This window comes from Heterocephalus glaber, unplaced genomic scaffold (genome assembly GCF_053883595.1).
Source record: "Heterocephalus glaber isolate CG9 unplaced genomic scaffold, H.glaber_assembly_v1.0 deba00000347, whole genome shotgun sequence".
Taxonomy (NCBI): domain Eukaryota; kingdom Metazoa; phylum Chordata; class Mammalia; order Rodentia; family Bathyergidae; genus Heterocephalus; species Heterocephalus glaber.
In genome coordinates this window covers 57,611,007-57,624,225 of record NW_028258143.1, presented here as the reverse complement: position 1 = coordinate 57,624,225, position 13,219 = coordinate 57,611,007, and positions in this window count along the sequence as shown.

Sequence of the window (13,219 nt, the reverse complement as noted above, 5' to 3'; positions counted from 1 at the left end):
TAGCCTCCAGGTTCTGCACTCCGATTGGTCCTATATCCTTCATTTCCGCATGCTCATGACCTGCCCAGACAAATACTAATCTAGCCCAGACACTCCTGTGGTCTCTACTACAGAGTAAAACTTTCATTCAGGGTGCTTTATCAGAGTGATAGCAAATTGGGCTTTTTTGTGCTTATGGGAACAGGTCAATCTTTTGGGGGGTGAGGGGGTTACTACATCGTTTAATTTAATAAATACTTTGAGTGCCTGTTATGAATTAGGTCTTATTGTAGGTGCTTGAGTTATGAGTAAGCAAAACAAAGTCCCAGCCTTCATGGAGCTTACGTTCTAGCAAAGGGAGACAGATAATACATGGAGCTAATGGATGAGTGACTTGTGCAGTATGTTAGAAAGTCATAAGAGATGAAGGAAGAGTGAGTGTGTTCGGAGCGATGAAACAGGGTTACCAAGCTGCACTATCAAAGTCGTCAATCTGGGCTTCATTGAGAAGATGACACTTGAACAAAGACTGAGGGAGAGGAGGGAGCCAGTCAGGCAGGCAGACAGACAAGAATAAGAGGTTCTCACTGCAGTCAGTGAAACCAAGCACTGCAAAGCCCCCGCAGTGAGCACAGCTGGTGCTGCAGGAAAGGTAAGAAGGCTGATGGCCCAGGAACATAGTGAGTGAAGGAGTGAGGGGCTGGGGGCAACATCATGTAGGGCTCGTAGGCCATTGTGAGCACTGAGTTTCACTCTGAGATGGGGCTTGAATACCATGCAGAAGAGTGCAATGATTTGACTCATGTTTGAGAAAAGCCATCCTGGCTGCTGGTTGCAAACAGGCTCCAGGGAGCAAGCACAGGATCAGCGAGGGGCCATTCCCTGTGGCCCAGTTAGTGACGAAGGTGGCTTAGGGCCAGGTGGCAGTGGCTATCGTATGATGTGGAAGAATTCAGTGTGCGTTTTAGAGTAGACCCCAGTGGACTTTCTGAGGGATTAGTTCTGATGGATTGGATGATGCTGATAAGTTTTTGCACAAGGTATGATTGATAGTTATTTTCATTATACTGTTTACTCGGTGAGATTTAGAAGAGGAAGTGCAGGGCCACCCTGCCTTCAGCTATCAAGTAATGCTGACCACTGGCAAAGATCCTAGTATCTGAGAGTGACCACTACAGTGTTTAATTTTCTAGGCTTATATCACACACACACACACACACACACACACACACACACACACACACAAACACACAAACACACACCATGCTTAATGCAAGTGGAAAATGGAATATCTGCCAAACCCCTTAAAAATAAAAATTTGAAATGAGCCCCCTGCTCGCCAAGATTTTGTTAAATAAAATTAGCAATGCAGAACTTACTGCTTCTTCCCTAGGGTTTAATTTGAAAAAAGAGACTTTCATATTAGCAGACTCAGACCTAAAATATACCTTTCAGGACACCAGATCCTTAGTTTCATTGTTATTATGTCAGTCCTCCTTGAACAGTCATCCTTTTCTCCAGAGGAGCTAAGAGAGAATCCAAACTTAACTTCCTTTCTCTCTCTCTCCCTCTCCCTCTCTCTCTCTCACACACACACACACTCTTTCTCATTTATGTATTTATTTTTATTTTGAAACAGGATCTCCCTAACTTGCTAAATTGCCCAGGCTGGGCTCAAACTTTTAATCTGACTGCCTCAGTCTTCCAGAGTACTGGAATTATTGGTGTGCACCACCACTCCTGGCTTTTTTCTTCTCTGTCTTTTTTTTTTTAATTCTTTTTCTCAGTACTGGGAATTGAACTCAGGATCTAGGGTCTCACACATGCTAAACAAGTCTTTTACCACTGGGGTACCTCTGCAGCTCTAATTCCCTTTTAATTTTATTTTGACACAGGATCTTCTGCTAAGGGAGTCCAAAGTTCTGTATAGACTCATTAGCCTAACAATAGATGCTTCTATTCCAAGGCAAATCATCTTTATTCTAACACCCTGGGAGGATTATTTTCCTGTATTTGTCCCAAACCCTCTACTATTACCCAGATGAAAGGTCCACATAGTCAAAGTGTGGTGAGATAACTTATTTCCCAGATGTTATATTTCAAAGACAATTGAGTCAGAGTGAAAAATCTCTTTTCAACTGTCTTTAATTTGGGGGGTTGATTTCTAGGAGCAGGTCTCAATGTTGTGTTCATCGGCTAGTAATATCTCTTTAACACCTGCATACCTTCTGTTTTAACAAACAACAAGCAGGTCCAAGCCCAGAGCTGTTGATCATAATAGAATTTAATAAAAATTTGTGTTTGTTGGTTTTCACAGCATTTATTTTTAGGTTTATTTCTATTTGCAGCTTGCGATATGGTTGTGATGTAAAGTTTATTTTTAAAATGAGTTCATTTAAGAATTTTTAAAAGAAAATCTTTTGAAAACATATCAGGAAAGTAAGACAGTAGACAGTACATAGATATGACCAAAAAAAAAATCATAAAAGTCTTAAGAGAAAAACTGAATGTTGAGAAAAGCTGGTAAATTGGAAAGAGAAAAGTTATAAAGGTTGAGGTTGAGTTTGAACCTGTTTTTGAACCTGTCTACACTCCAGCTTCTTCTTTTATAAAAAAAAAAAGTTGGGAAAATTTTCAAAACCTAGTCAAGTTATTGTGAGAGTAGTTACAGCAACTTGCAAATATCTCCTATAGAGAAGGCTCTGGACAGATGATAATTAGATTATCTGTATCTTCCAAAATCCCATCCTTCCTTGGAGCTAAGACATAAAATGTCCTGATCTTCATGAGACTTTTTCTGATCCCTCCCAAGAATGTGATTATGAATCCCCAGAGAACTGCTTCCTGCACTCTTCCTACATTCTGCTTTTCTTATTGGTAATTTTATACACTTTTCTTATTCTTTCTACTTGATTATAAGCCTCATGAGGGTTCTTTGTCCAAAGCCTTATGTATCATGGATGATTAATACATATTTGAGAAGCTTAATTCACTTAATCATTTTTCAGTGATAAATTTGTGCCCACTACAAAAACCTTAAGCCAATCTATTTTCTAAAAACCATGGAGAGACACTCGACTCAGTCCACAGCCTAAGAATCCAAACATATAAAATACTGTCTTTAGACAGAATCACTATCTCAAACACAGTAGGATCTGTGCTTTTTAAAAATAAATGTAGGCATGGTTTCATTAACAAAATACAATTAATTTAAAAGTCTGACTAAGTTGATAGTAGATTTAAATGATTACATATTTTATTAATAAATAGTTACTTTTATAAATGGGTCCACAAATTTGTTTTTAATATTATGAGTGTTTGCACTGAGAGCGGTTGGGAAACACTGGATTCAATAACACACAAAACCATTATACTGCCATTGGCTTTCAATCTCAAAGCTAATGTCTAGGTACATTTAAGTTGACAAGTGCCAGAGCCCACAATATTGCTTATGTCCAAAACATGTGGTAAGCAGTGCAGACTGCAAAGAGTTAAATCCTTCAATTGGCTTATTTTAAGAAGCAATAGCGCAGACTGTGAAGAGTTAAATCCTTCAATTAGCTTATTTTAAGAAGCAAGTGTGACTGAAGCTACATGACTCACAAAAGTATCTCATGAACACTGCAGTAGTGCACAGGCCAATACAAGCTACCCACTAATGGCCACAGCCAAGATCAGAATAATGGCCTCTAAAGCCGAGGGGCTAATATGAGATAACATGTGTAGCTAAGGTAAAAATAAATCGCACCCAAATTCCATTCGCACAATTAGTGCCGTCATAGCTTAAAAGACAATGCTGTAATTACAACCATATATTTTGTCTATCTTACTTCTAATTTAAAAATGCTTTGACTCTTCCCTTTAAAGCCTTGCCTACATTGGTTTCCATGAAAATTTCACGTATTACACATCTATACATGTACTTCACCTTTTACCCTGATTGATAAATAATAAAATTTGATGAAAGAGATGGGCCAGTGCCTTTTGCCAAAGGAGCATTGGCCATCACAGTTCAGACTTTCTCTTTAACTCTGTCTTGAGTTTTTCTTCAACCTTGCATCACATACTAGACAGGTAGAGACTAAAAACTTACTACAAAAGTCTCTGATAGGCAAGATTCTTAAGATTGTACTGTAACATCAAAAGAGTTCATGTCTTGTCTGATATATAGAACATTAAAAAAGAAGTTATATTCTAGAGTTAGGCACATAGATAAACATCAAACGCAGAAACATTATGTAGTACTACAAAAGTTACATGGGGCATTAGTTAAGTATAACATTTCATGTTTAATTTTTCATTTTATCATATGACCAACTTGGCATATGAGAAACCTGATGTACTGAGAGATTATGATTTGCCCATAGTCATATTGATTAATGGAAGTTCCAGAACTCTTACTCTCAACCTAAATACTTTCCCATTTCCTATACTAGGTTACATTGTCCTGCCGAGGGCAATGATATGAACAGAGGTCCATATACCACATGCAGAAATATTCACCATTATAAATTAAAATGTTCAGTACATGTTCTATTCCCAACAACTGTATCTTATAAAGACCTGGAAGGAATTCAGAATTTTCAAGCTCTCTATAGCTCTAACCAGATGACTTGGCAGTCTAAGAGGATATGGCCTTGGATCCAATCTGGGTCTTTTTTTCTTCTCTACTCACGTCTAGCTCTAACCCATACTGGAAGAAGAGGGCCTTCATGTTCACACATGGGGACAACCTAGTCCCACAACCAAACACAGTCTACACTATCTTCAAACAGCTGCCCCTTGTATCCACCAATCCATAGATCTGATGATATCCTTGTCAAAAATCTCAATGGTATTCTTTACATTAATAGAAAAAAATTCCTAAAATTTATAGGAAGCTATAGAAACCCTGAATAGCCAGAGTAATCTTCAACAAGAAGAACAAAGCCAGAGAAATCACACTTCCTAATTTCAAAATACGTTACAAAGCTACAAAGCTACAAAGCTACAGTAGTGAAAACAGCATGATACTGATATTATATATATATATATTACATGTATCAAAATACACAGCTCAGAAATAAATCCACGTATCTATGGTTAACTTGATCATCAACAAGGATGCCATAAATATACAAGTGCAAAAGGATAATGTCTTTGATAAAAGTTATTGGAAAAACAGGTATCTATAAATAGAAGAAATTGCACCCTTGTTGCATATCATATACAAATATCAACTCAAAATATATTAAAGATTTAAATATAAGACTACTAGAAGAAATATTAAAACTGCTAGAAGAAAATATAGAAGAAAAAGATTCTTTACATTGCTCTGGGTCATGTTATTTCTGATATGACACCAAAAGGGAATAAAAACAAAAAAGACAAGTGGGACTGTGCAAATTAAAATGCTTTTTCCAAGCAAATGAAGCAAGCAACTGAGTAAAAATATAAACCATGGAATCGGAGAAAATATTTGTAAACCATATATCTAAGAAGTTATTATATAAAATATATAAGAAAAAAATATATAAAGAATTCACACAGCTCAGTAGCAAAAGGAAAACATAAAACAAATAACATGATTGAAAAATAGGCAAGGATTTGAGTGCACTATTCTCAAAAGAAGATACGCATATGGCCAACAGGTGAAAAAATTCTCAACTTCACTAATCATCAGGGAAATGCAAATCAAAGCCACAATGAGACCTCACCTCATACCTGCTAGAATAGCTGTTGTGAAAAAGTCAAGCAAAAGGAGAACAAGCATGAGCAAGGATATGGAGAAAACATAACCTTTTACCCTTTTGGTGGGAATGTAAATTGGTACAGCAAGTAAGGAGAGTCCTCAAAAATATAAAAATAGAACTACTTTCTGATCTTCTAAAGAAAATGCAATCAGAACCTTGAGTGATATCCACAGTCCCATGTTCATTTCACCAGTATTCACAATAGGGAAGACATGGAAAATCTAAATGTCTGTGGGCAGTTGTGTGGATTTGAAAATGTTATATGTATTATATTATGTACATGGAATATACTGGGATATTTTTCAACCTTTAAAAGTAAAGAAATTCTACCTAACCTCTGTTCCAACTGGTTCAGAGTTTCTATTTTAATATTTAGATCTTTAATCCATTTTGATTTTAGTTTAGTGCATGGTGAGAGATATAGGTCTAGTTTTAATCTTTGGCAAATTGAAGCCCAATATTTCCAGCACCATTTATTATAGGTTATCTTTCCTCCAGTGAGGGTGTTTGGCTCCTTTATCGAAGATGAGATGGCTGAGTGTGTCTGGCATTATTTCTGCATCTTCTAATCTGTTCCACTGGTCCTCAGGTCTGTTTCTTTGCCAGTACCATGCTGTTTTTATCACAGTAGCTTTGTAGTATAGTTCTAGGTTGGGGATTGTGATACCCCCTGCCATGTCTCTGTTACCTAGAATTGCTTTTGTTGTTCTGGGTCTCTTTTTCTTCCAAATGAATTTTTGGATTGTTTTCTCAAGGTCCATGAAGTATGCTGCTGGGATCTCAATTGGAATTGCATTAAATCTATAGAGCAGTTTTGGAAGTATGGCCATTTTCACTATATTAATCCTTCCTACCCAGGAGCAGGGGATGTCTGTCCATTTTCTGATATCATCTTCAATCTCTCTTTTCAGAGTGCCATGGTTTTCAGAGAAGAGGTCTTTGATTTCTTTTGTTAGGTTGATTCCTAGGTATTTCAGTTTTTTGGATGCTATTGTGAAAGGAATTATTTGCCCTATGTCTCTGTTGGTGTAGGAAAAGATTTTATGAACAAAACCTCAGTTGCCCGTGAACTAGCACAAACAATCAACTAGTGGGATCTGTTTTTATTAAAAAGCTTCTGCACAGCAAGAGAAACCACCAGCAGTGTGAAGAGACAACCCACAATGTGGGAAAAAATCTTCACCTGCTCTTCCTCAGACAAAGGTCTACTATCTTGAATCTATAAAGAACTTAAAAAGATCAGACCTCCCAAATTTAAAGACCCAATCCAAAAATGGGCATCTGAAATGAACAGACATTTCTCACACAAAGAAGTAGAAATAGCAAATAAATACATGAAAAAATGTTCAGCATCACTGGTAATTCGAGAGATGCAAATGAAAACAATGCTGTGCTTCCACTTCACTCCGGAAAGAATGGCTGCTATCATGAAATCAACCAATAACAAATGCTGGCGGGGCTGTGGGGAAAGAGGAACCCTGCTCCACTGCTAGGGAGTGTAGACTGGTGCAAGCACTGTGGAAATCAGTATAGAGATACCTCAAAGAACTAGGACTGGAAGTCCCATTTGACCCCGCTATTCCACTGCTGGGGATCTTCCCAAAGAATTAAAAGAATCATACCACAGTGATATATGAGCACCCATGTTCATAGTAGCACAGTTTGTGATAGCTAAAACTTGGAAACAGCCCAAATGCCCATCAACTGGAGACTGGATAAATAAAATGTGGTTTTTTAATAAAATAGAGTACTACTCAGCCATAAAAAATGAGAAATTAGAGACATAGCTAAGTGGATGCACATTGAGGCAATACTCTTAAGTGAAATAAATAGGACACACATGTATAAATACCAAATAGTTTCTCTGGTGTGAGAAACTGAAAGTGTAAATAAGGACTAAATGTATAATAGGTAATGTGAAATAGGAAGAAAAGGGGCAAAGGGGAAGGAAGTGGGAGGGCTAGAGGAAAGGATAGAAGGGAATGGGATTAATATGAGAAAATGGAAAAATAGGAACAAAATCTTTGTAAATAGGGAGGACTGGAGGGGTTGAAGGGAGGGCTGGGCAAGGATGAAAAATCAAAACCAAGAGAGATTATGTAAAGGTACAAATTTCCAATGATGAATGTCATTATATTGTATACCTAAAATGTACCAATGATTAGAATGAATAATCGATAACGTAAAATAGGAAGAAAAGGTCCAAAGGGGTAGGTGTAGTGGGAGGGGCAGGGGAAAGGAAAGAAGGGAAAGGAAAAATGACGAGTAATGGAAAAAATGGAAATAAAGTCTTTGTAAATAGGGAAGGGTGGAGGGCGTGAAGGGAGGGCTAGGAATGGGGAAAAAATAAGAACCAAGATGCATCATGTAAAGGCATAAGTTCCCAATGAGAAATGTAATTGTGTTGTATACCTACAACGTACCAATAAAAGAATTTAACAAAAAAAAAAAGTAAGGAAATTCTGCCATTTGTGAAAACATGGATAAACATGGAAAACATAATGCAATAAGCCATACGAAAAAAGACAAATGCTGCATGATCTCACTTTCGTATGGAATATAACTGTCAAACTTGACAGGTTTGGTGGCTCACGCCTATAATTTCAGTACCTTCTCCGGGAGCTGGTGAGGCAGGAAGACTACAAGTTTGTGCCCAGCCTGGGCAAGTTAGTGACACAGAAAAACCCGTCTCAAAACTAACTAACTAACTAGCTAACTAACTAACTAAATAAATAAAGGCCCAGGGATGTTGTTCACTCCCCAGTACCTCAATAAATAAATTCTAAAAATAATCCAATGCATAGAAGCCAAGAGCAGAATGTTGGTTGCCAAAGATCAGAAGAGGTAGAAATGGGAAGCTTTTGCTCAAAGAATATCAAGTGTCAGCTATCCAGGATGAATAAACTCTAAAGGTCTAGTTTACAACAATGTGAATATAATTAACTCTATTATACACTTGAGATTTGCTAAGAGGGTAGATTTTAAATATTCTCAACACACACACACAGAAAAACAAAATGAAAATGACTACATGAAATGATGGATATGTTAATTAGCTTGATAGTAGTGATTATTTTGCAATGGATAATTTATTAAATTATCAAATTGTACATTGTAATTATATATATAATTTTTATTTGTCAAAAGTATCTCAATAAATCTGTAATAAAATATAAAAATAGAATCATCAAAAAGAAATTAATTTCTATAAGGAAAAAATAAAACTAGCTTCATCTTTGTAGCAATATTTAACAATGAAATGTCCTCAAGGAAAAAGGATACATGGGATCCAAAGATGTCATCTGACTGTTGCTCAAGTACAAAAGCATAAAACCTCATTTTGAGCATGTATATTATTCTCCTGAATCCTACTTTGTCATTCTATCAGATGATAATACATAGGCCAAACAAAAGATAACCTATAACCTAAAAACTATTACAAAGAACTAGTAAGGAAGAAAGAATATACTTATTCAAGAGTCAAACAGTATTGGATAAGAAAATTAAATATAAATTTTGTATGCCCAACAAAGTATAAAAATTAAAAAGAGTTGCACTTTCATTCTTAAAGCAAGAATATATTAGCAGGAGATGCAGTAAGAAATAGAAACATTAGACATAAAAGGCCAATCATCTTGGTCTATACTAGATCAAGAAGACAAAAAATAAGTAAAATTTATAACACACTTAAATATATCATTGCTAAGATAGTCCTTATTCAAAAACAACCAAAAAGATACTTCTTATTCTTAAAACAGAGACTATAACTTCATGTATCCATAGGAAATTATTAAAAATTGGCTATGTATTAAGTCAGAATGCAAATATCAGTAGACTGCAAATAGGAAAAGGGTAGACAACTGCCATGACCGTGTAGTAAAAATAGAAGTTAGCAGTGAAACCAGATTGCTCAAAGTCTCTAGCACTACTATTAGAAATCTGAAAAGCAGGAGCTTTCCACTGTTACATAAAGAATGTTGAAAGTCTGGAATATATGCATGAGGTAAATTTTAATATCCATATCACTTATTTATTTGATTTTTAGATCATAAAAGCCTTGCTCATTAACAGGGTATTCATATATTTCAATTATTCTCATTCTCCTTACATTTTTAAAAATAATACTTTAAAAAAGACTAAGCAATAACTTGTCTTATTATCCCAAAACAAATGACTTTTACAACAGCAATCATTATGTTGTATTGACTATGTTTTCATGACTTGCAAATATAAAAATTTCACAATTCCCTTTAGAAGAATACTGAAAAACAAGTTATTTTGGATGTTTAAGAGGCAACTGGGAATGTCTTCAGAATGGATTGCTCTTCACTAGATTAAAGGTGGGTATCTGATTAAATTAGATTAAAAGATGAACTTTCTCTTGTGACCCCCTCAATTTGCCTGAATGGTAGTAACACAGCCATGGGAGATGACAAGTTTTGTGTGTGGGAGGATAATGCTACTGTGCTTTGATGGATTTCATGATGATTTTTGTCAAATGGTAAATATTACTGGATTTGGGATGAGAATTTTAAACCTTCTGTTAAACTTTTTTTAGGGGGGTCGGTTTTGAGAGAGTCTCGTGATGTAGTCCAAGCTGGCCTTGAATTTGGTAATCCTCCTGCCTCAACCTCCCAAGTGCCTGGATTACAAGCATGCACCACCATGTCTATCTATTAAACATTTCTAAGATAAAAAGGCTAAAAGAAACCTTACATTTTAGTAAGAATGAAGAAAATGAAATAAACACACTAAGAGTTTAGGAAAGCACATAATGTAAGTTTTGTTTGAATTTTTACCACTTACCAGTCCTATTATTTAAATACAGGACAACCAAAAATTGCATATTTTTATTAATTTTTATAAAATAATATAACAGGAAATTTAAAAAATGACAATTTTATCAAATGTATTCAATATAAGAATCGACTGGTTGAAATGATATCTGCCTGAGCAATGCTCAGGATAGTCAGTACGTAAACAAAAGCACTGCCTGAGTGTTGCTAGGGGTAAACTGTCGAGTGGTTAATGATTCAAATTTTAAATTACAAATGGGTGATTTTAGGGAAAACAGTTGTATTGTAATTAATGTATATATCACCTTAATGAATAATACTGTTTCAAACATAGAATATAAAATCATTGCAATATATACCACACCAATGTCATTCAGATTCAGATTAAGTAAAATTTTTCTATCTCAAGTTATTTAAAATACTATTTTATCTCATTCAGCCCTCTCAAAAGCTGCAAAGTAAAAAACAGACAATATCAAACATATTTGGCTGAAACTATAATAATATATTTTAAAAGAATGGATTAGTTTTTGAATACTTGATACCAAGACCTTGTGATATATAAAAGAGTTTTTAAAAGGGACATACAGTGTGAAAATTCTATTTCCTGATGCCAAGTTTCAAGCTCTCCACAGAGAAATCCGTTACCAGTTTCTTGACTTTCCAGAGATATTCAATAAGCTAATAGATGAGTAGACATTTTTGTAAATAGTATCTCCATACATATTCTATACTGAGGACCTTTTTTTTCTTGGTGCTGGGGATTGAATTCAGAGCCTTGCACCTGCTAAGCCACAAGTTGTTCTAACACTGAGATAAACTCCCAGCCTCTAAGTAGGGATTTTTAAATTTAAAAGCCTCTGGAAAGTATTCCGTATCAATGCCAAATACATTATCTTACTCCTTTGTACTATTTACATAGTATTCCATGGAAGGGGTGCATCATAATTTATTCACTGAGTTCTTGTATTAGGGTTCTGTAGGGAAGAGAGAGAGAGAGAGAGAGAGAGAGAGAGAGAGAGAGAGAGAGAGAGAGAGAGAGAGAGAGGGAGAGAGAGATTTTTAAGGAGTTGGCTCATGCAATTAGAGAAGCTGCCAAATAAAAAATCTGTGGGGGTGGACTGAGAAGCTTGGAGAACCAAAGAAGACACAATGTTGCAGCTCCAGTCTGCAGGGCACCCGCTGACATATTCTCTTTCTTGTTCAGAGGACGTCATGTCTTCAGTGGAAGTGAATGGAGCCTACTCGTGCTACGTTGGGCAATCAGCTTTACATAGCGTTCACTGATTTAAATGTTAAATAGCATCTGAAACGATCCTCATAGAAACACCTACAATAATATCCAACCAAATATTGGGCACAGTGACCCAACCAAGTTGACAGATAAAATTAGCCATTACAGGTCAATGGCTACTTTGTTTATAATTTTGGTAATATATATCACACTTTAATATATATGAGATTTTATGTATATGTGAATATATCTATAGAATAAATTCCAAGTGGAATTGCCAAAAGTACATGGGTATATGTTTTAAAATTTGGATAAATATTGCCAATTGTCTTCCAAAGAGCTTGTACCAATTTACACTTACAAGGATGAGAGTGTTTGTTTCCTCAATCTTTTAACACAGTGTTTTATAAAACTTTTTAAAAAGTTGCTAATTGGAGAGGTGTGATACAAGTCAGATGATTAATAAGAGGGCATTTCATGCATTTTTTTTGAGGCAGGGTCTTACTATGCAGTTCAGACTGGCCTTGAAATCACTATGTAGCCCAGCCTGGCCTCAAACTTATGGCGATCCTCCTGCCTCAGCTTCCCAAGTGCTGGGATTGTAAGCATGCACCCCCAGGCCCAGCATTTTATGCATTTTAACAGAAATGATGTTTCAGATCATGTACACAGTTTCAAAATGTACACAGTAATGTTATTACAGTAATTATGTAATGGAATATAAATGGAATTTACTTTTGTATTAATATTAATGCTAACAGGTTATAAATGAACTTCAATCTTTTATTCATCATCAAGAATCTGATAAGGGTATTTAAAATTTCCAGTTATATTTTGCCATATTCTGAATATTTTTGTTCTTTCAAAACTGATGTATTAGAATCGTAAGAGCTGAGGTGATGGATGACATTAGGAAGTTGGGCCTTGAGAGACGATTATGTCGTAAGGGTGAAGCACTCAAGAATGGGACTAATGCCCAAATAAAAGAGGGCAGAGGGAAATCCCTTGTCCATTACACCACTTAAGGACAAAGGAAGGTGTCATTTAAAAGCCCGAAAGTGAGCGTTCTGAATATGCCTTGATAATTGAAAGTCTCAGCCTCCAGAACTGTGAAAAGTAAGCTCTGACTACCAGGTAATGGCATTTCATTGTAGCAACCCACGTGGACTGAGACATACTTCTAGGGGTAATCTACGTAATTGAGGAGTATTTATAAATTTGAAGTTCAGTAAAGTTCTCAGGATACAGGTCCTATTTTAACATCTCCTTCTCACTGAAAGAGAAGATAGGTATTTGGAAAACGAATTCAATAAATAATGATTAGACAGAAACAACCCAAGTATCTATGGGTGGATGAATGGATAAAGAAAATCTCATATATAATAGATAGACTTAAAAATGAAGAAAATCCTTCTTTATGACAACATGGATAAATCTGTGCTAAGTGAAATAAGCCAGCCAGAAAAAAACAACAAAAT